Here is a 23,224-nt window from a genome sequence, read left to right as displayed (position 1 = left end):
CTTGCACCTGCTTTGCTCACCCCCTTTCATCATCTTCATTGTAACTTTTCATTTCTGTGGGACAAGAAGTAGATCACTCATAGAACTGACCTCCAAGTCCTGAAGGCTTCCTTATGGAGACCACAGTGGGAAACAATTTCCTTGGCTCAGTCTGGTGCAGACACAGGAGAACAGCTGGGGCAGTCTGCACTCACCAAGCAGTGTTTTCAAAATGGACTTAAAACTCAAGACAGCTCAGCCACCTGCCCTGCCAACTATCTTGAAGCAATCTCAACTTTACTATGAACCCTTCTCTCTGTAGAATCCAAGGGCCATCTTTCTACCTCACTGGAGCAGCAAACCTAGACGATGGAAAAGAAGGGATGGCGCTCTGTCCCTAACAATGAGCCTCGCTGGAAAATGATGCAGGTGAACGATGCAAGTCAGCATCCTTAAACTGAGTCTCAGCTGGAACCGAGTCAGGAAACACCTAAGACTGTCCAGGGTCAAGCACATTCCCACAGATGCCCCACACACTGGAGGCTAGCTCAGAAATGAGTGGGTCCATGCAGACTGTGGCTGGTAGACATGTGCCGTGAAGCCACGGGGAGCTCTAAGTGCTATCGGTCGTCAGGATCCTGCTACCACCTTCAACGTCACCAGAAGGCCACTACCCCAAGGGGAAGAGCCTCACAGGTTCTTCTGTGGAAGAATTGGCTATCATCCTCACTTCCAAGAGCTCCCTGATTCAAAGCTGGAAGGCACTTGGGCTGGCTGCCTTTCAGACCCAGGGATCAGAGTTGGTAATAAAGGATTATGTGATCTGGGAACAGTGGCAAGGTTCTTGGATGAGTATTTTGTAAACTGTGAAGCACAGGCAAATGTTAAGAGTGGGGTCTTTGGTTTATAAAAAAATTAGCATCAACATGAACTCTCTGGTCTGAGCGTATACTCAGAGCTCCCAGCCCCTGACCAGCTGGTACGTGCCACCGCCCTATGCTCACTGCTGGAGGATAATAAGCTCGTTTATCTTGCTTACTCCTATACCCAGTGCATTCAGGATCTGCTGAGCACCTACAATGCACCTGGCACTTAGACCTGCTCCACTGAAGAAACCATGGACTATGCTGTTGAGAAATTCACAGCCTGGTAAAGTTCTACAGCTATGCTTGTATCAGAAATGGTCTGAAAGGAAACAGGTCAGAACCAACATCCTCTGGGTAGCGGTTATTCTTGAATTATTTCCCAAGGGGAAACTCAGAAATACTTTTGTTTTAAAAATTATAATAATAATCATCATTATTCTGGGGCTGGCATAGTGAGTTATGCCGCTACTTGGGGGGCTGGTATACCATATGGGAGTGCTGGTTCAAGTTCCAGCTACTCCAGTTCCAATCCAGCTTTCTGCTAATGCACTTGGAAAGGCAGAAAAAAGAAATGGCCCAACTACTTAGGCCCCTGACGCTGATGTGGGAGACCAGGATCAAGTGGCTAGCTCCTGGTCCCAGTCTGACCCAGATTTAGCTGTTGTGGTCATTTGGGGAGTGAGCTAGCAGATGGAAGAGCTCTGTCTCTCTGTGTCTCTCTCATTCTCTCATTATTTATTTCAACTAAATAGGTAAACCCCTATGCTAAAAAAATTCTATTAAAAGCAAACCTTTCACATATAATCAAATGGAAAAAAATGGCTTTGATCTTTGGTTTTGGAGTGAACCACTGCTTCAATTAGTCAGCTACTCTATGAGACGTTCCCAGCTGGCTCTTAGGGGAGGTCTTAACCCGGCAGGCTGCTTGAGAGCCAAACAGCATTCAATAATTTCCTCTCTCACACCCACAAGAAGTCCAATCAAGTCCAGCTTCACGTGAGTGGAGCTCCTCGGGCTCATTTTCAGGCTTATTTTCAACTTCTTGACCCAAATCTGTCTCCAGCCCTAGGGGAGTTGAAACTCTGTGTTCTGGTTACAGAAACCTGGGGCCTCAGAAGAGCCATGCTCTCCAACAGCCAATCCTCTGAGTCCTCATGTCTGGCTTGCCCTGCTTCTCTGGATGTCATGACTCCCCCCTGGCCCTACAGGGCAGACAAGGGACATGAAGATTGAGAAAGGTCCCCAAGATTTCTTGGCAGAGTGGGAGAGGGAAGGATCTGAACTTCTTTGAGCCTACAAACCCCTGGCACAGCAATGTCTGGCACATGTGGCAGTGATGGGTTTGTCAATTTAGAGCCCCTGGAATGTGAGCTCTGGAGGAAGGTTTGGCTTCCAGTACCTAGGAGAGTAAATGGCTCTCAGTGGATGTTTGAGAAAGGAAGAAAAGATGGAAAGGGAGGCGGAGGGGTGGGTTTATTGGAAGAGGGAGGAGGAAAAGTGGCAAGTGTGGGTGGCACTCGAGGCTGCGATGCCAGCACTGCTGTGATAAAGCAATGGAGAGCATGTTTCACATCACTTCCTTTCTCCCTTCATGAAAATGGGACAAGGGGACTTGGTGATCTAGGAGGCCCTAGAGTAGACTCTAAAGCAGCTCAAGTTTCTCTCCAAGGCTCCTGCCTCTGTGTCAGCTGCCCAATCTGGGTCTCCTTCTTTGCAGACTCCAGGAGGCTCCAGTTGGCATCCAGGCAGCTTAGGGACAGGAGAGGGTCCAGAACCTTCTCCCCCATTTTCCTCTCCCCCTTCTCAAGACTGCTGTCCTTCCAGCTAGCCAAGCCACCTAGTGGTGGGGTTGGCTGGTGAGAGACTTATCCTGGTGTGAATATGCACCTGTTACCCTGCCCCACTGGCCCAGCAATCCCTGGCCAGACTGTTTGTGAGCCTCCAACTCCCAAGATCAGTATGCGGTCTCCTGAAAACATAAAAACTGAAGACACACCCTCTCACTAGTCTTCTGGTGGCCTCTTGAACCCCACTTTCCAAATTAGCTAGGATATTCATGCCAACCAACATTTTCAGCTGGCAGACACCAGCAAAGAAATCTCAGCACCTGCCAATATTGCCAGAAACATCCTCTTATCCCCACTAAATGTAACAAAAAGTAACTTCCTGACACTCAGAGCCCTCCCAAGACATCATTCAAATGCTGCCGTTGAGGCCTGGCTTCAGCAGTTTCAAGGCAGGCAGGCACTGCCCATGCAGCGCTGACCACATGTGGCATCATGCCCAGGTGTGGTTGACCTCTTCCCCACAGCATGGCACCTCCCTGAGAGCCACAATGAGAAGCCAAGCCTGTAGTTCTGCTGACGCCACAGCAGACAGCTAATGACACTGCAGGACCACAATGGCTCATTTCCAGGACTGGAACCCTGGTGGCGTGTTCCTATGTCTTAGATCAACTTTGCCTCCATCCATGAAGACCCTTTCCCCTCCAGACACCTGCACTTCATCACACATCTCCTCCTGTGGACTGATGGGCTGCTTTCCATGTTGTGAGGCCGGGGTTATTGACTAGAGGGAACTTTAGTGGGTGTCCTGGGGTCCGCTGGTCAGGTCTATGCGTCCAGACACTGAAGCCTCCCTCTGCCTCCTGGGCATTCACACTTGCCCAGGAGCTGGGCAGTGCTGGGAGCTTGTTCTGGAAGTGTGGGGCAAGAAGGAAAGACAGAGACTCGGAATGGACGAAACCAGAAGAGCGCATGGAAATTCCATCCAGTCCTCCCAGCTTTCCCGGGGAAAGGAGCAGGACTGTGGCTTTCAAACATGTGACCACAAGTCTAACTCCCTTCAGAACTCTGCCATCAAGAGCCGAGAAGCTGAACAAAACTTTGTTAATATACAATGAAAAATATTGTTCAGATTTGCCATAAAAAAATTTAAATTCTAATTTAAAAAATTGCCAAGTTGTTTGTCCTAGAAAGAGGTAATCAAAGAAAGCAGATACAAAATGATTGATATGATGTGACTTCTTTTCCCATTTTAATACTTACATATGAGATTTAAAAATACATGTGTTTGGGCCTGGCGCGATGGCACAGTGGTTAAGGTCCTCGCCTTGCACGCCCGGGATCCCATATGGGAGCCGGTTCTATCCCGGCAGCCCTGCTTCCCATCCAGCTCCCTGCCTGTGGCCCAGGAAAGCAGTGGAGGACGGCCCAAAGCTTTGGGACCCTGCACCCACGTGGGAGACCCGGAAGAGGCTCCTGGCTTCAGATCGGCATAGCATCAGCCATTGCGCTCACTTGGGGAGTGAATCATCGGATGGAAGATCTTCCTCTCTGTCTCTCCTCTCTGTATATCCGCCTTTCCAATAAAAATAATAAAATAAATCTTAAAAACAAATACATGTGTTTTTGTCTTGACAGTGTCTTCAGAAATTACATAAGTTCCAGGCCAGAGAAACTGGGTCCAGGGACCAGCCACATGTGACACAGGTTCTAGCCCTGGTGGTTCCACTTCCAATACAGCCCCCTGCTAACGGCCTAGGAAAGCAGCAAATGATGGCCTAAGTTCTTAGGCCTCTGAACTCATGTGGGAGACTCAGAGGAAGCTCCTGGCTCTGAGTTTCAGATCTGTTCAGTTTGGGCAGTTGTGGACATTTGGGAGTGAACCAGCAGATGGAAGACCCTCCCCCGCTCTCTCCATCAAACTTTTAAAAAGACACTTATTTTTATTGAAAAGACAGATTTACAGAGACAAAGAGATACAGTGGGAAGTATCTTCCATTCACTTGTTCATTCCCCAAGTGGCCGCAGTAGCGAAAGCTGAGCTGACGCAAAGCCAGGAGCCTGGAGCTTCTTCTGGGTCTCCCATGTGGGTGCAGGGTCTCAAGGGTTTGGGTTATCCTCTAATGTTTTCTCAGGCCACAAACAGGGAGCTGAAGGGGAAGTGGGGCAGCCAGGACAAGAAACAGCATGTGCAAAACAAAGATTTAGTACTGAGCCATCATGCCACCCCTGCATGCCCCCCAACCATAGGCTTCTTTGAAAGCCATTTTTTATTAGCTTTCATTTTCTTCCTTGCTTTTTTCAAGGTGCTGTGTATTTGGGAAAATTAGGCAAAACCTAAAAAAAAAATTTTTTAACTAAAAACAAATTCACATCCACACTGACAGCTGTGTGTGGATTGGGTGGCGGGAGGGAGTGTGCACTAGGATTGGAAGGGATCCGGGTTTCTCAGAGATCCTGAGTTCTGACCAAGACAAATGCCATGCCACCCAACCAAGTTTTTCAAAATGTTCAGTAATTTCTTTTTTTTATTCATTATTTATTTATTTATTTACTTACTTACTTACTTATATTGCAAAGGCAGATTCACAGAGAGACAGAAAGATCTTTTATCAGCTGGTTCTCTCCACAAAATGACCACAATGGCTGAAGCTGAGCCAATCCAAAGCCGGGAGCCAGGAGCTTCCTCCAGGTCTCCCATGCGGGTGCAGGGTTCCAAGGCTTTGGACAATCCTCTGCTGCTTTCCCAGGCCACAAGCAGGGAGCTGGGTGGGGAAGCAGAGCAGCCAGGAAAAGAACCAGTGCCCGTATGGGACGCCAGTGCCTGAAGGTGGAAGATTAGCCAGTTGAGCTAAAGCACTGGGCCCCAATAATGCCTTTATTAATTCATTTTATTATATTTTTTAAAAATATAGAGAGTGACAGAAAGAGAGGAAGGAACACACACAAACACACAGAAAGAGAGATCCGTCTGCTGGTGCCCTCCCCAGATGGCTTCATTCGTCAAGGCCACACGAGGTGGAAGCCAGGGGCCAGGAGCTTCATTCAGGCCTTCCACGTTGGGGAAGCTACCCAAGCACTTGGGCCCTTTTCTGCTGTTTTCCCATATCATTGGCAGTGAGCTGGGTCAGAAGTGGAGCTGCCAAGACTAGAAATGACATTCATATTAACTACGGGTGTTGCAGATTGTGGTTTTACCCACTATCCCACAATGCTGCATCCTAATAACTCATGTATAAGAAATTACTGTAAGAGAGGGGCCGAAAGGGCAGGAGTGGTGCTGGTGGTGGTAGGCTAAGTCTCCACCTGTGGTGTTGGCATCCCATATTAGTGCTAGTTTGTGTCCTGACTGTTCCACTTCCATTCCAGCTGTCTGCTTTATGGCCTGGGAAAAGACCAAAAGATGGTTCAGGTCTTTGGGTTCAGGTCCTCAGGTCTTATGGAAGACCCAGAACACATTCCAGGATCTTGGTTTCAGGTTTGCTCAGTTCCAACTGTTGCAGCCATTTGGGGGAGTGAGCCAGCAAAGGAAAGGCCTCTTTCTTTCTCTCCTTCTCTCTGTGACTTTACCTTTCAAATAAAAATTAAAAATTGTGACAGAAAAAAATTAATATGCTTTTAAACCTCCCCTGCCTATACAAATGGGAAACATTAGCCAGTGTGAAGCAGGGAGGGCACATTCCAGGAAATAGGAGCAAACAGAACGATAGCAGAGAAATACCTGGAGACTGACAGAGACAGAAAAGCAGTGAACACAATGGTATGGTTTTGCAGTGACTGATATCCCAGTGGCATTCAATGAGCAGCGATCTGAACTCCACCAGCAACAAAGTGGGAAGGGGTATTCACCAGGAGCTCAGGAGGTGAACCCAAAGAACTGCCCATCCTGCTGGTCTATTTGATTTGACCAGGAGCAGAGACAGAGAGGCAGGTCCCAGTCAGCTGGTGCAGGAACAGGGTGGATTTCACAACCCAGTCCACCGCCTTAGAACCAAATCAGGCACCATTTTGTCTAGAGAGACAAAGGCTATGGGACAGGACTGAGCATGCACTGAGCTGGGAGTGAACTCATTTCTGGCTCAGTGAACTGCAACAACATGGCATCCTATAGGTTCCACCCAAGATAGGTCCAGGTAGCCCTCAGACCTGACGGCCAGCAGATCAAGAACTCTAGTAGTGGCACATTTTGTACAGTGTGGAAAGACTTTAAGACTGCTGGGATAACAGTGAGCTGTGCATGTGCTGAGATGGGAGCAAATTCACTGAGCTCAGTGTATTGCACTGGTCCCGAAGGGAAAATGATGCCACTTCAACTTTGTACATGTCAAAATAGGTTGGTGTGGCCCTCAGACCTAACAGCTAACAGGTCTGGCAAGATCAGCACACCAATAATCTAGTTATATAGGACACTTTGTGTCCCCCTAATCATGGGAACTGCTCTAACACGAAGTACGAGAAAGGTTGTACAGACAACCGTGCCGCCTCAGCACGATATCACAGGAGGCGGAGAATGGCGAGCTAGGAGCTGGGGCAATGGAGAGCATGGTGGAAATCTAACATAAGAACCCAAACCTGAGGGCTTGGTGTGATAGCGTAGTGGTTAAAGTCCTCGCCTTGAACGTACCAGGATCCCATATGGGCTCCCGTTCAAATCCCTGGTGGCCCTGCTTCCAATACAGCTCCCTGCTTGTGGCCTGGGAAAGCAGTTGAAGATGATCCAAAGCTCTGAGACCCTTGCACCCGTGTGGGAGACCTGGAAGAAGCTCCGAACTCCTGACTTCCGATTGGCTCAGCTACAGTCGTTGTGGCCACTAGGGGAGTGAACCATCAAACAGAAGATCTTCCTCTCTGTCTCTCCTCCTCTCTCTGAATATCTGCCTTTCCAATAAAAATAAATAAATCTTAAAAATAAAGAACCCAAACCTGGAGCTCACTGCAGGGAGTGGCACAAGTGACTGCAAACAAAGAACCATGTGCCAACTGCAGTAAGTAAAAATTGTAGACTTGGGGGAGACACAGTTAGAAACCTGCCCCAAGGAGAGGAATCTGCTAACCAGAAGTACAATGACCAAGAGCAAAAGAGGAGACAAAGGCACAATGAACATTACTGAAGACTCCTCTGAAAAGAAGCAAAACCCTTTGCCAGCCTCAGAGTTAACTGAGGAATACATCAAGAAAATGGGGAATATAGAATTCAAAACACTTGTTATAAAACTTTTTATCAACAACAAGAAACACATAAAGCAGGAGTTCAAGAAATTTAAAAAACATGTCACACAGGAAATGAATCAAATGAAAGCTGATACATTTTACATGATAAATTAAGAATTTACATGATAAATTAAGAATACAGTGGATCAAATTAAAAAGTACAGTGGAGAGTCTCCAAAATAGAATGAATGAAGCAGAAAAAAGAATCTCAAAATTAGAAGATATTTCCTGTCACCAGGGAGAAACAAACAAAAAGCTGGAAACAGAGCTGGGTCAAGCTAAAAAAAAAAAAAAGTATTCAAGAATTGAAAGACACTATTAAAAGGCCAAATATAAGAGTTATAGGAGTCCCAGAAGGTGCAGAAAGAGAAGCTGGGTTTACAAATGTATTTAATGAAATAATAAGAGAAATTTTCCCTAATCTAGAGAAAGAATTGGGAAACAACATTCAGGAGAGGCACAGAACTCCCAACACTTCATGGTGTTGTAAATTTCTATTTTTCTTCCTGTTGTTGCTTTTGTATTGTGGTTTTTCATTTAAGGGGATATATAGTAACTGTGTAATGGACACTTTCATATCCAGATATGAGGATTCAATGCTGTATGCATCTCTACTTCCAGAACAAAGATGGACTCTCAATGAAACTGTCTACTGTATCTTGGCAATAGCTTTACTCTTTGTCATTGTCCATTGTCTGCAATGATGGGCATATGATTGTTCATGAAGAATTATATTATACTACTAATAAAAGAGAACTCAATGGGAGGGAGTAGGGAACTTGAGGAGGGGATAAGGAAAATCCCAGGGCCTATGGAAATGTATCATAAAATAATAATAATAATAAAGTAATAGACAGATAGATAATAGATGATAGATAGATAGATAGATAGATAGATAGATAGATAGATAGATAGATAGATAGATTAAAAGCCCTGCCTCTACTGTAGCTGGCTGCTCACTCCTGGTCCTAGGCCATGGCAAAGGGACCATGTGGCTGGAGCTGAGACACTCACTGTTCTTCACCTGGAGACACCAGGCCACCTTCTCCAGTTGTGAGTGGTTTCAAAAAAAAAAAAAAAATGCAGATTTTTAGGCTCCCTATGACTCCCAAGTCAAAGTTTCTGGCATGGAATCCTGAAACCACAGCTTTGAAATTCATTTGCAAATGCGCATGTGCATACTCTTTCACACACCCACACACCCCTGCTGGTTCCCCCAATGCCCACCCCAACCAGGCTGGGCTGAAGTGGAAAACCAGGGCTCAGGTCCCTTAGCCTTGGGGTAAGCCAATAGACCCTTCCCTCCACCTCCTGTCTCAGGAGCCTCCTCCAATTTCTGCAGAGCAGACGTGTCTTTGGAGTGGCTCTGTATCTAGGGTCTCAATGTCAGGCTTGTGCAGTAGGGACATAGGGGTCTGCTTGGTGGCTGCACAGACCAGACCATTGGCTGCTGAGAAAGAGAATCAACACTCAATGCAAGCATTGAGCTGTCCAAGCCCCTTGGAGCCCAGCTTTGAAGAGCCCTTCCCCAAGCACACTCTGGGTTATAGAACTTCAAGATGGAAGAATCAGAATCCACAGCTCAGCGAGGTACTTACCTCTACCATACTGTTCTGATGTGTTGGGAAGAACCTCCACCTGGCTCCTGAAGCTGGGACTGCCCTGTGACCTGGACCAGCGACTCAGCTTTCCTCTATGAGCAGATGTCACGTCTGTGGTCTAAGGAGTACACGATCCCTTGGGGATGAGTTAGGAGATGATTGTGAGGTTTGGTCAGTTGAAATGACAAGAGGAAGCTGGGACAGGGTTAGACCGTGGTGTCTGGGGATAAGCCAGGCACCTGGACACCTTCTTTAAAAACGTAGCTTCCTGGGGTCAATGTTGTGGCATAGTGAGTAAAACTGCCGACTGCAATGCTCACGTGCCATAATGGTACCAGTTCAGGTCCCAACTACTCCACTTCTAGTCAACTCTCTCCTAATGCACCTTGGAAAGCAGTGGAGGATGGATTAAATGCTTGGACCCCTACTCATGTGGGAGACCCAGAAGAAGCTCTTGGCTCCTAGTTTCAACCTTGGCCATCACGGCTATTTAGACAGTGAACCAGCAAATGGAAGATCCATCTCCTTCAAATAAATAAATAAATCTCTTTTTAAAAACGTTTATCTTCAGGTCTCCACCAAGAGGCTGTAGTTTTAATCAGACTGGATCCTATAAATCTGCATTTTTAAAAATATTTATTTTTATTTTTTTTTTTTATTGGAAAGGCGGATATACAGAGAGGAGAGACAGAGAGGAAGAGCTTCCGTCCGATGATTCACTCCCCAAGTGAGCGCAACGGCCGATACTATGCCGATCCAAAGCCAGGAGCCTCTTCCGGGTCTCCCAAGCGGGTGCAGGTTCCCAAAGCTTTGGGCCGTCCTCCACTGCTTTCCTGGGCCACAGGCAGGGAGCTGGAAGGGAAGCGGGGCTGCCGGGATAGAACCGGCACTCATATGGGATCCCGGGCGTTCAAGGCGAGGACCTTAACCACTTGCACCACCGCGCCGGGCCCCTAAATCTGCATTTTAAGAAACCTCCACGTGATGCTGGTAGGGGTGGCCTGAGGCCTCACTTGACACAATCATGGCATTGATATTAGTTCTTCCCTTATAGACTTGCTTTGAGGCTTACATAAATGAAATTCACAAAATGCTCAGAATGGTACTTAATATATCACAAAATATGCAAAAGATTTCACTCCTGTCATTCTTCTCCTGACTTCTTACAGCTAGGTTGTGGGGCTGTGGCAGTGAGCCAGCTCCATGCACATGTGGTTTGCCCTAAGAAGCTTGGCATGCAGTAGGAGTGCGCTCTGTGGGATCTGCCTGCTCGGTGACCAGAAAAGCCAATATGGGCAGCAGCCAGGTGCCCCCTGCCATACCAAGGTGAGAAGGGACTGCTAGATACGTCCTGCTATCCATTCTCTCCAGCTTGTAATGGAATGGAGTGTCAGGCTGCTGACCCCCTGGTCATTGGAGGCTGGACGTCCCACACAGCCCTGGAGAACTGTCCGTGGCACATTCCCTTTGGGTATCTGCTCCTTCTGCTTAGTAACACCATAGACCCTAAGATCGTCATCCTTTCAAAGTGACAAATTCCTAACCAGTGAGGACATACCAAGCAAACCCTCTCAATCCAGATGTTGGTGAGAAGTCCTCCCAAGCTGGGACCAGCACTGCAGCAGAAGCTAATCTCGTACCAACTTTCTCCCCAGCCTGAGAAGGTGGGCTCTGTGTAAAACAAACAGGGTCTTGGGGCTTCCCAGACCAACTCAGTGAGCCTCCACAGCACCTCTGCTTAGGAGAGCCATGCAGTCAGCTAGTGGAAGGAGCATGGAGTCAGGCTCCCCCAGCTCAAAGTTCAAATTCTGGTTGCATCACTGAATAAATGGGCCAGTGTCTGTCTCTGAAACTAGCATGTCTCCAATAGCAGCATCTGCTTCACAGGTGGTACTGAAAAATAAGAAGTGGGATCGTCCGTATGAAAAGCCTGGAGCCACATCTGGGAGCCAGCAAGCTGCCCAGTTCATATGTTGTGTTGAGCTTTATTTTCTAGGCTGAGGCACACAAGCAGGAAGGAGTGGGCCTCGGTGTTGCTTCCCTTCCTTCTCATATTCATGCCTGGCCCAGGCCAGTCCTCTCAATCCCACGACCTACTGACCCCATCCTCATCATCACCCAGTGACCCTCACTGTGCAGGTTGCCCTGGGAATGCCTCCCAAATCTCACCCTCTACCTCCACTGTTCCCACTAAGCTGTTAAAAGATGCTCTACTATGATGGACTATGTCAATCAGTGGATTCTTCAATGACCTTATCATGCTTGGAGTGGCGAGAATGGCAGCAATTCATAACTGGTGAACTATCAAACCACTTGAGCAAGAATCTCGGAGCATGCCCCACATCTGGGACCTGGGATGGGTGGGAGACTGGGTGGGGCTTCTCCCTTAATATCTCCCTTTACCTCAGATACATGAAGGAAACAATATGGAAATAATAGTCTTACCCACTTTCCTGTAGCCCTTGAACCTTTTTACCCTAATTAACTATGTAAAGATTGTCAAAAATATAATAAAAAATGGAAAAAGTTTTTAAAAATTCAAAGAAAATAAAAGATGCTCTAAATGGAATGTGCGGAAATAGCCTAGCTAGGCTCAACTTGCCTAGCCTTGCTCTTCTGTTTTATCCTCACCTCTGCCCCTTCTGAGAGATGAAGGGAGGCAGTTCTGGAGGAGGACACATTACCAGGTGACCCTGCCAACAGGGTGCTAGCTGGCAGGTGCAGGGGTCACATGGAGGGGTTGCCAGGCACTAGCTTACTGCTCAGCCCAGCAGGTGGAGCCTGGGTCAGTGTCACCCAGAAACTCGGAAGCAAGGCAGTGGGGTTGTGTAAAGTGGGGAAACACTGCCACCTGTTGATCATGCAGAATACCTGTCTCATTCCAGACACCTGCATTTAAAACAGAACTGTGAAATTTCTAGAAAACCCAGGATCCTATATTTTTACATCATATGCCCATTTTACACAAACAATGTCTTTTCATAGCAGTTTCCTATTCTCAAAGTCACCATAAGTAAGCAAGTGCATATTTTATTTGCAGGTTGACTATCTCTGATCTATATTGCTTGGGATCACAAGCATTTCTGAGTTTGTCTTTGGCAGGGATGGGCGGGGCGGGTTTGGGTGTATTTTCATGTACACAAGGAGCTATCCTGCAGATGTGAATCCTAAAAGTGAAGTTCATTTGTGTTTCACATACACCTTACGCACCTACCTTGAAGGTAACTTTCTACATGTTACCTTCAAGCTAAGTTACCTCTTTTTTTTTTTTTAAGATAATTTTTGGCCTGAAACAGTCTCATGATGTAGAATTTTCCTCTTGTGACACCATATTGGTACTCAAGAGGTTTTGGGTTAGGGGGTACTTCAGGTCTTGGATGTTTGGACTAGGGTTCAAACCATCTGTGTATATGAATATGAAAATTACATAGGGCCAGCAGACCAAAGGAGAGGCTGTCACTGGTCTAGTGAGTAAGCTGCCACTTCCTATGTGACACGCACAGCCCACATTGGAGTAGCTGGCTGGGAGCCCCCACTCTGTGCCTGAGGGCAGCCACCTACTATTGCAAGCTCTGGGAGGTAGCCGAGATGGTCTGAGGGACTGAATCCCTGCCATTTACCTGCTAATGCAGGCCCTGGCAGCTAGTCGTGGTGGTCCAAAGGACTGAATCCCTGCCATCCACTTGTGAAACTGGGACCAAATTTTCAGCTCTCAGCTTCAGCTTCAGCTTGGCCCGGTCTCAGCTGTTGCAGGAATTGGAAAAGCAAACCAGTGGATAGGAGCTCTGTTTTTCTCAAATAAGTTAAACATTAGGAGTTTAGGAGTTAGGAGTCTAATGATCTTGAACTTCAAGTTTCACATTCTGAGCTTTGTGCTTGCCCAGCCACTGATAAGCTATGAGAATGGGTCAGTTTCTTGCCTTGCAGGCTCTGGGACCAATAGCTGGGAGGAAGGGATTTCTGGAATCATTCTCTGTCCCTAACCACATACACTGCCGAGACATCATAAGTGAGTTTTCTGAACTAAGTATAACCAAAAAAAGAAAGCATACTTCGGAAGTCTTACTTAAAGAAAAGTGATAGGGCCAACAGTGCAGTGCATTAGGCTAAGCCTCCATCTACAATAGCAGCATCCCAGCTTGAGTGTCAGTAGCTCCACTTCTGGTCCAGTTCCCTGCTGATGTGCCTAGGAAAGCAGCAGAATGTGGCCTAAGTATGTGTGTGCCCCTGCGCCCATGTGGGAGACCCAGAAGAAGCTCCCAACTCCAAGCTTCAGGCAGGTGCAGCCGTAGTGGCCTCTTGGAGAGTGAACCAGCAGATCTAAGTTTTGCCTCCCCCCCCCCGTAATAAATTAAATAAATAAACAAACCTTTGAAAAGTGATGGAAGGAGCCCCCTTTGATCCTGACCCCCTGTGTCATGACCACAGGCAGGGGAGGCTGGCAGAACTGTGGTACCAGGCAGGATACCTTCTTATGCCTGGTGAAACCAGAGCTTGTGACTCAGTCTCAGAAATCACCAATTCAGGGGTTAGGAGGGACCTTCACAGTTGCGATGTCCTGTTTTGAAATACAATTTGTTATTCATTGTGAAAACAAGAAGTCAATTGTAAAATATGATGATAAATGGGGAACCTAGGACAGGAGCTGTATGGTAGAATGACTAAAGCCATTACCTGCAACACTAACATGTCGTATGAATGCTAGATTGTGTCCTGGCTACTCCACTTCCAATCCAGCACCCTGCTAATGTGCCAGGTAAAGCAACAGAAGATGGCCCAAGGACCCCTGTATCCAATTGCGAGAAGAAGTCCCTGGCTCCTGGCTTCAGACTGACCCAACTCCAACCACTGCAGCCATTGAGGGGAGTGAACAGCACATGGAAGATCTCTCAGACTCTCCCAGTGTAAGTTACAGCCATAAAAAGAGAACTACACATTGTCAGGTTTTTCCAAGCATTACTGCTCACCTTGAACAACACATCAATTGCTACCTTTTGCGTCTCACTGGTCCTCAGATGGGCTTGCCTGTTCCCTGCCCCTGAGTTCCGCTGACCACCCAAGTGGGAATCTGTCCTCGTCTCAGGTCCCTGGGTATGCTCCTGCTCCCCTGAAAGTCTTTCCCAGTCTGCCTCAGCCTTCCCTTGGGGCCCTTGAGGCTGTGGGTGCTACAGATGTTGAGCCACCTACTGGAGGCGGGAGGACGGGTGGATTGAGAAGCCCCGTTATGTAGACTCTACCAGTGCCCAGGTGTAAATCCTTCCCTGGCCAGTTTCAGGCCATTACACTATAGCCTCGCACTGGACCAACACAAGAGCTTCCCTTGTCCCATTATCCCCCACCACTCCCTTTTCTCACTGCAAAATCAGCTTGCATTCAAGACTGACTCAATTATGCATTTTTTATTATAATGTAGCATAATTCATAGTTCAGAACTATTTTCATATCTGCTTAGTTGTGTTTTGTGTACACAGAGTGGAAAACACCTTGGCAGCTTGGGTGGGGGAGTCTCTACCACTGCTGACTACAAGTGAAAAGGTGAGTTCCTGTTTTACCCTAAGGAGCAGGAAGGTGGGACAGAATTCTGGGAAGACACATGCTAAGAGAGAATGCGCGATGGGCTGGAAAGGAGCCGGAAGTGGTAATGTGTTTCAAACCGGAACAAGTTCCCCAGGCTGCGGAACGCTGTAAGCTGCTGAATTCCCTCCACAGCCCAGGTGAGCCACCCTCAGCACCCAACAGACCAGGAAAATAAGACGCAGAGATGCTCCAGAAGAGTCCCAAGGAATCCATGGAAGGATCAGAATCAGCATCATTCAGACCCTACCAAGCAGTACAGCAGATGGTGCACTTAGCTCATGACTTTCACTCTGCAGTGGAGAAAGAACTAACCTGAGAAAGTCAAGCAACAACGGCATCTGCTTTTCCCTGTTCAGCTTCCTTCCTCTCCTGCCCTTGCTCCCCCAGCTGTTGGCTGCCTCCCAATGAAGCTGCACCAGCAAGAGCATCCACCATTCTCCCTTTAGGAGCAATTTGTATTTTATTAATGGGTTCATAGAAGCTGAAGAGGCTTCTAGAAATCAGCAGCCAGTGCAGGCATTTGGGGATGGGAGGCCAGGCTGTGTGGTCTCAGACAGTGGTCCTAAGATGACAGGGCTGAGCTGCCTGCAAGGGGAGGTCAGTCAAGTTAGTGTGCTCACAGAGCAGGGTAGATCGGAAGAAATGAGGTTACATTTCAGCAAAAGTAGATAATGGGCATGGAATAAAAATGATTGATGAGCACAAGTATTTTAAATGATCACTCTGCAATGGGCTGTCCTAACATTGTTTGCCTGACTTAATTTCTCTTCCATTCCCTTCTGAAATTTTTTATTTAAAGCGTTAAACTGATTAACACATACTTTTGCTTTTAGAATTATCATGTAAATTTTGTTACATAGTGAGACATTCCTGCAACATCCTGGGAGCAGCTGGGAAATGACAGTGTTTTTTTATTTTTAATCTTCGCACAAAGCAAATTGATCAAAACTGACAGGGCTAAGCAGAAATTTCTCTGGAAACATGTCTGATAAAATGCTGTTGCTGAGGCCCACATGTGTGCTATTTACTTGTTTGTTCATTCATTAAAAAAAAAAATGGATTGCCTTAACCGCCTGTCTCACTTGCATATTCTCCCATTCCTTTCCTACAGACAGGTGGTCCAAGGTTTTTCTGGTAAATCTTTCTGTTTATCCATGATCCTATCGTGCTTGTGTTGTTTTGTATGCGTTTGCTGTCTGTGTGGGAGTGGTGTTATATCCTGTAGCTCTCTCTTTCCTGCCTTTATCGTTGAGCATCAGGTTTTCAACATGCAGCCAAGCTCCTACCACCCAGCAACTTGGTAAGCTAACACAAAACACACCCGATACCTCTTACCTTTCCAGTCTCGGTGCGGAGATCGCCACGTTTCCAACCCCTTTCCACCATGAACATTACTGAAATGAGCAATCTCCATAGGAATGTGGTGACAGTTCCTTGGGATATAGGCGCGGGAGCGAGCTGATAGATAGTAAGGGTTGCATGTACAGTATTTTTCTAGATGGGACAGTGCTGTTCCATCCAAAAGCTGTAATCTACTTTAATTTTGTCCTTGATGTTTTTTCTCTAATCAGAAAGACTAAATCAGTCTCAGAGCCAGTATGTTGGCTCCACTGGTTAATCCTCTACCTTCAAGGAACAGCATCCCGTATGGACGCTGGTTTGTGTCCCGGCTGTTCCACTTCCCATCCAGCTCCCTGCTGTGGCCTGGGAAAGCAGCAGAGGATTGTCCAAAGCCTTGAGACCCTGCAGCTGTGTGGAAGACCCAGAAGAAACTCATGGCTTCCAGCTTCAGATCAGCTCAGCTCCAGCCATTGCGGCTGAGGAGTGAACAGATGGAAGATCTGTCTCTCTGTCTCTCCTTCTCTCTGTAAATCTGCCTTTTTAGTAAATACATCTTTTAAAAAAGGAAAGGACTGAACCAGACTTGCTTTTGCCCTAGCAGTGCACAGGAATTTCCACACCCTTACAAACATCTGGCACTACCCAACTTCATATCTCTTACAAATTGTTTTTTCTTTTTTAAAATTATTTTATTGTGATAATATTTACATAGTTCATTAGGGCACAGTGGGTCAAGAGCTACAGGAAAGTGGGTAAGACCATTGTTTCCACATTATTATTATTATTGTTTTTTCTGTATCTGGGATAAGGAGGAAGATAAAGGGAGAAGCCCCATCCAGTCTCCCACCCATCCCAGGTCCCCAACGTGAGACATGCTCCAAGGGTCCTACTCAAGTGGGTTTGATAGTTCAACAGTTCTGCATTGCTTGCAGACAAATTGGTATAAATTAATATTTTATATTTTGATTTGCATTGGTTTATTACTAATGATTTTAAGCATTCTTCATGTGTATTTCCCAGTTTTATGTGTTTAGCTTCCAAGATGACTGTAAATTACCCTTCCTTACACTTTGCCCACTTTTCTATTAGGGCATCTGTCTTTTCATTTTTTACTTGCAGGGGGTTCTTGTATGGTCATATCAAGAGCATGTCTAGTTTAGATATTGCAAATGTTTTTCACATTCATGCTTATTTCATTGTACCAATTTTATAGTAATATAACAAAGCTCCTTAAAAAATGATATTTTGATTGAAGTTGTATTTCACTCAAAGATTGATTAAGATAATAATTGACAGATATTTAAGATTATGTTGCAACCACTTGGTAATACAGATGTTGACCCCCTCCATTCCTATTTGGATAAATCTTTTTTATTAATATTACCTTTCATAAGCAGATATTGATCTTTTGCTACAGAAAGTCTTTTTTTTCTGCAAAGGTTGACAGGAAGAAACAATTCTGTAGTCTGGGGGCTTATTTTGATGAACTTTACCAATTTTGAGTTATCCTTATATTTTGCTGTGTAACTTCTCAGGGAACAGTGTGTACTGCTGACGCACCAACGGTCTCCTGCAGCCTGGAGTTTCACCTTCTGCCTCAGTCCAGATTCAGAATCAGGACAATTGATAAAATGAGCTAAGACACCTCCAGTTTTTTTTCTACTTTCTGATATAACTTGTGCAAATTGTTTATGCTTCTGCAAAGGTTACTGAAACTGACTGAATTTTGTAGGTCTTTGATTTCTTTTTCAATTTGCTTAATACCCTTGGATCTACTGAAAGTTCAGTATTTTTTTTCCTGGACCAATGTGTGCCTTCGACTTGGTTCTGCGGGTTGGTTCATCTCTCGGGAGTTCACAGTGTGGTGGCTGATAGGGATCCATGTGCTCTTTCAGACTCCATGTTGTGGTTATCTTTCTCCTTCCATTCTGTACTTTAATGTGTTTGTCTTCTTCTCTGTTGATCAACCTTTCCAGAAATATTTATATTATTAAAATTAATATTTCAGAAAAATTTTGTCAGTTCTCAGTTTTTTCTTCTCCACCATTGAGTCGATTTCTGCCCTCACGATAATTTCTTTTTCTTTCTCATGTGCTCTGTTGTGCCTTTCCAAACTCTTCCATTAATGATTATCAATGTTTTATGTTTCCCAGTAAATGCACTTAAAGCCAAACATTTTCCTTACAATTTCAGTCCGTATGTTTAATGCATAGTATTTGTTGTAGTTCTAACATTATCTTAAATTTTACTATGGTTTTTTAAGATGTATTTATTTTTATTGAGAAGGCAGATTTATAGAGAGGAAGAGATACAGAGAGAAAGATCTTCCATCTGTTGGTTCACTCCCCAAGTAGCCACAGTGATTGGTGCTGAGCTGATCTGAAGCTGGAAGCCACAAGTTTCCTCTGGGTCTCCCGTGCAGGTGCAGAGTCCCAAGGCTTTAGGCCATCCTCTGCTGCTTTCCCAGGCCACAAGCAGGGAGCTGGATGGGAGGTGGAACAGGCAGTACAGAAATCAGCACCCATATGGGATCTCAATATTTGTAAGGGGAGGATTAGCCAAGTGAGAGGTTATAAAGTTGGATGTTATTTTGTTTCTAAATATAAGGCATTATTTGACTCTGTTTTTTATTAGTTTCTGGATGTATTAATTATTATCTTGTAGACAGACGATTTTTGTAAATGACTCATGGGTGCTTAAAACGAAACCTTTGCTTGTTTAATGTTATGGGTTTAGTCTTCGATATCATTATCTTGGCTTATTTGTGTGTGTCAGTATGGTGGGGGAGGCCACTTGATCAAGCTGTTTCCAATACAACAGTGGGGTTATCCACTTCTCATGCAGCTCCCCAGTGGTGAAACTTGTTGAGGGTTTCTTGTTACGTGGTTATGTTTCTTTCTGCTATTTATTTTTGCATATTTGACATCTATCACCGATCCCTCACCAATTTTTTTTTGGGTTTTTAATCCTTAGTTTGTAAATAATTTCTATGCCCTGATTTTCTTTTATTTCATAATTAACTGGTATACATTTTTCCATCAACTTTATTTCTCAATTTTTGTTTTAAGGTAACGTATTTATTATTGTCTCATATTTTGTTTTTTTAAACCAATCTAAGAGTTTTTGTTTTGTGAATTTTAACCTGTATCAGGATCTAGGTCCACTATCTTATTTTCCATTTGCAATCAGAGATACAAAGTGAAGAGAGACAGAGAGGAAGACCTTTCATGCAATGATTCACTCCCCAAGTGGCCACAATGGCCGGAGCTGTGCCGATCTGAAACCAGGAGCCAGGAGCTTCTTCCGGATCTCCCATGGGATGCAGGGTCCCAAGGCTTTGGACTGTCCTTAACTGCTTTCCTAGGCTACGAGCAGGGAGCTGGATGGGAAGCAGGGCTGCCAGGATTAGAACTGGCACCCACATGAGATCCCAGATGCTCAAGGTGGGGACTTTTAGCCATTTGGCTACCACGCAGGGCCCTGGTTGGTTGGTTGGTTGGTTTAATCTCTCTGTTCCCAATTTCCATTTTTTTTCCCTATAAGATTAAAAATTGGACATTGTTTTTTTTTTCCCCTGTGGTGGTTGACCTTCCAATCTCATGTTTGTACTCACTGTTTCCTTGCCTTCATTCCTATCTGTATCAGCTCCCTTGGTCTTCTGTGACTCCCAAGCCCCTTGGAATTCCTGTCACTTGATCCTCTTGTCTGGCTGGGTTAGTTCTGGGTTATTGTGTGGATATATTTTCCTTCATTCTGATTTTACAGATGATAATGAACTTTACCAAGCTTTATGGATTATCCTCCCCATAACTCTTGTTTTACCTTCTGGATTCATTCTTTATAATTCCTTCTTTCCAAAGTGCTTTCAACATGGGTATTGTAAAATTTTTAAAGGTTTATGTGCTTGGGAAACATTTTTCTTATATCCTTATATTTGATTAACATATTGTTTGGATATAGTTCTTTTATTCTAGAAAATTTCTTTATCATTTCTTCAAATAACTTTTGCAATTTATTTTTCTCACTTTCTAGGTCTCTAAGCAGATGTAACCATTCCCCTCTCCCTCCAGTTTTCTTAGCTGTTTTTTTAAAAAAACTACCTATTTCCTTTCTCATCTTACCATTTTCCGTTGCATTCTGGTAAAACCCTTCAATCGGATCAGTCAAATCATGAATTGCTCTTTAGCCCCATCCATCCTACTAGTTATCTTATCCAGGGTGCTCTTTATTTCATTATCATTTTCTGCTTGGTTCTTTTGGTGACTTAACAATCTATTTTCTTGCTTCTTTATCTGTGCATAGTTGTGGTGCTCATTTTAAGTTTTGGTCCCTTTGTCGGAACATCTTTGCTAGATGGCATTTGCTGTCTAGTTTGTTTACTTGTTTGATAGTTGCAATGTCTGTGAGCCTGTTTCTCTCTTCCACTTACTCTCCTTCTTAATGTGCAATGGGCATATTCCTATGGTGGTTTGAGCTCCCGGTGGAGAGCCCCAAGACACAATGGTGTCTCCACTGGTTCGTCTGTTGTCAGACAGGAGCTGTGGTCAAGAATCCATCCTGAGGTCCGGCACAAAAGCCTCATGGCTACAGTCCTCACCTTGAATGCCCGGGATCCCATATGGGAGGCTGGTTTGTGTCCCAGCTGCTCCACTTCCCACACAGCTCCCTGCTTGTGACCTGGGAAAGTAGTCGAGGATGGCCTAAATCCTTGGGACACTGCACCCATGTGTGACCCCAGAAAAGACTCTGGGCTCCTGGCTTTAGATCAGCTCAGCTCCGGCCATTACAGCCACTTGGGAGTGAATCAGTGAACAGAAGATCTTCCTCTCTGTCTCTTCTCCTCTCTGTATATCTCACTTTCCAATAAGAATAAACAAATCTTTAAAAAAAATCCATTCTGAAGCATGTAGGATAAGGTAAGATTGAGACAAAGGTCATCACTGCTTTCAGCATTCCTGCCCTCAGCACGATTCTCCTGTGCCCTGAATTTATTCTGCAGCCACCTGCACCTGCTACCATTGAACTTGGAGTGAGGAACAGACAATAAAACTCACTGGGCTGCTCCTGGGGATGCAAGGAGGAACCTCAAAAGGTTCTGCTCCTGTCAATCTCCTCCCTGTGCCCATGAGTCCCTCACCCTAGCACACAGCCAACCCTTCCCTAGGCAACAATTCAAAACAGTTTTTCCAGGAGTTGTTGGGGAGTTTTGTTTGTTTCTTTTACTATTTTTTTTTTTCAAATGTACCTCTCTGCCTTGCTTCTGTTTCTGCAATATTGATTAGCAAGTACCGTGATAGAAACCCAGCACTAAGTATTTAATCAATGGTTCCAGCTGATTGGCAAATGCTAGCAAGCAAATACGTTCTCTCCAGGTTTGTTTCTGGTTTTCCTGTCTATGGGGAAAAAAGATTTGATTGCAAAGTTTAAGTACATCCCTGACAGCAGAGGGTAGGAAAGACAAAGAAATGGATTTTGGGGGGTGCACTTATTAAATGCTAGGCATTTGCCAAAGTGCTAAATACATGAGGTGGGCTTGCAAGTTATTCCAGAAAGCATCTTTCACTTTCCCTAAAAACTAGATTAAACCACCCTGAACCCTCATGACCAGGCTCAGTGATGAAGTCAGCTTTTCCCTGCTGGATGCTACACACAAGTCTCAGGGGAATGAGTCCTTTATAGCCCAGCCTTCGCCAGTCCCTGGGCCCTTGGGGAACCTCAGAGGGGGCTCCTCTGCCTTTCCCAGGCACAGCCCAGGGCTTTTGCTCCATGATTCCCAAAACAGCCACGATGCATGTTCTCCCCCCAGATGTTCACAGCACTTTCTAGGGATGAAACACTAGTGAGACAGGATCAATGCTCATCAGGTCCAAAGTCCATGTGATCCATTTGATCTTCTCTCACCTGATCTTCTCCCACCCTGTGCTTTATAATCAGTGCCGTTTCCTCCCCCTGAGCTCCAAACCTTATTGCCTCCTACCCTTCCACTTGCCACATCAGCATCATTGGGAGCACTAGTTCTAGTCCCAGCATCTCCACTTCTGATCCAGCTTCCTGCTAATCGCCTAGGAAAACACTGGAGGATGGCCCCAAGCTTTGGGTCCTGAACCTTCATGAGAGACCCAGAGTAAGCTCCTGGCTTTGAACCAACTTGAGCTCCAGCTGTTTTGGCTACTCGGAAAGTGAACCAGCAGATGGAAGATCTCTCTGTCATTCCTTCTCTCTGCTGTAGCTCTGCTTTTCAAATTAAAATAAATACACCTTTAAAAACAAATAGGGAGAGTTTGAAAAAGTATATCTCTCCCTTGCTGGGGAGTTAGGAATAGCTCCAAAATAAGAAACCATCATCCCACTTTCTCCACGGATGGGATTGGGCCAGATGAGCAAGTCCTGTTGTTTTAAATCTATCATGTGCATTGTGATGTCTGTGCTGTGTCAGTTCCCTGTGGTTCCTGTAGTAGCCTGTTGCAGCAGTAGCTGTGCAGCCTCCTGGGTTGCGGGAAAAGAAAAGAGGTTTACATGGTTAAGAGCCACACCCCTTCACAGGGCAGCCAGGGCCTAGTAAGATGTTCAAGCCTTTGCATGAGCACTCCCTGTGCAGATGGCTGAGGCTGTGTGGCTGCTTCCCAGCCCAGTCTGCCTCCTGCCCTCCCCTGCAGGTGTTGCCACCTGCCCAACTCCACCTCAGAGTCCCTATTCCCTGGAAACTGAACCTAAGGTAAGCTCCCGGGGGATGGAAATCAATAGTCCCACTTGATGGGTGTGGACACTGAGGCTCCAGCCATTTAGGTAATAGGGTCCAATGGAAATCTGGAATTTGATGAGAAAAATATGACTCCCAAGCTTTTGGATATCTTTTTTTTTTTTT

Source organism: Ochotona curzoniae, unplaced genomic scaffold (genome assembly GCF_017591425.1).
Source record: "Ochotona curzoniae isolate NIBS_2020 unplaced genomic scaffold, NIBS_Ocur_1.0 patch336, whole genome shotgun sequence".
NCBI classification, from domain to species: Eukaryota; Metazoa; Chordata; class Mammalia; order Lagomorpha; family Ochotonidae; genus Ochotona; species Ochotona curzoniae.
The sequence above is the reverse complement of the archived record's forward strand: the minus strand, read 5'-3'. Positions refer to the sequence as shown.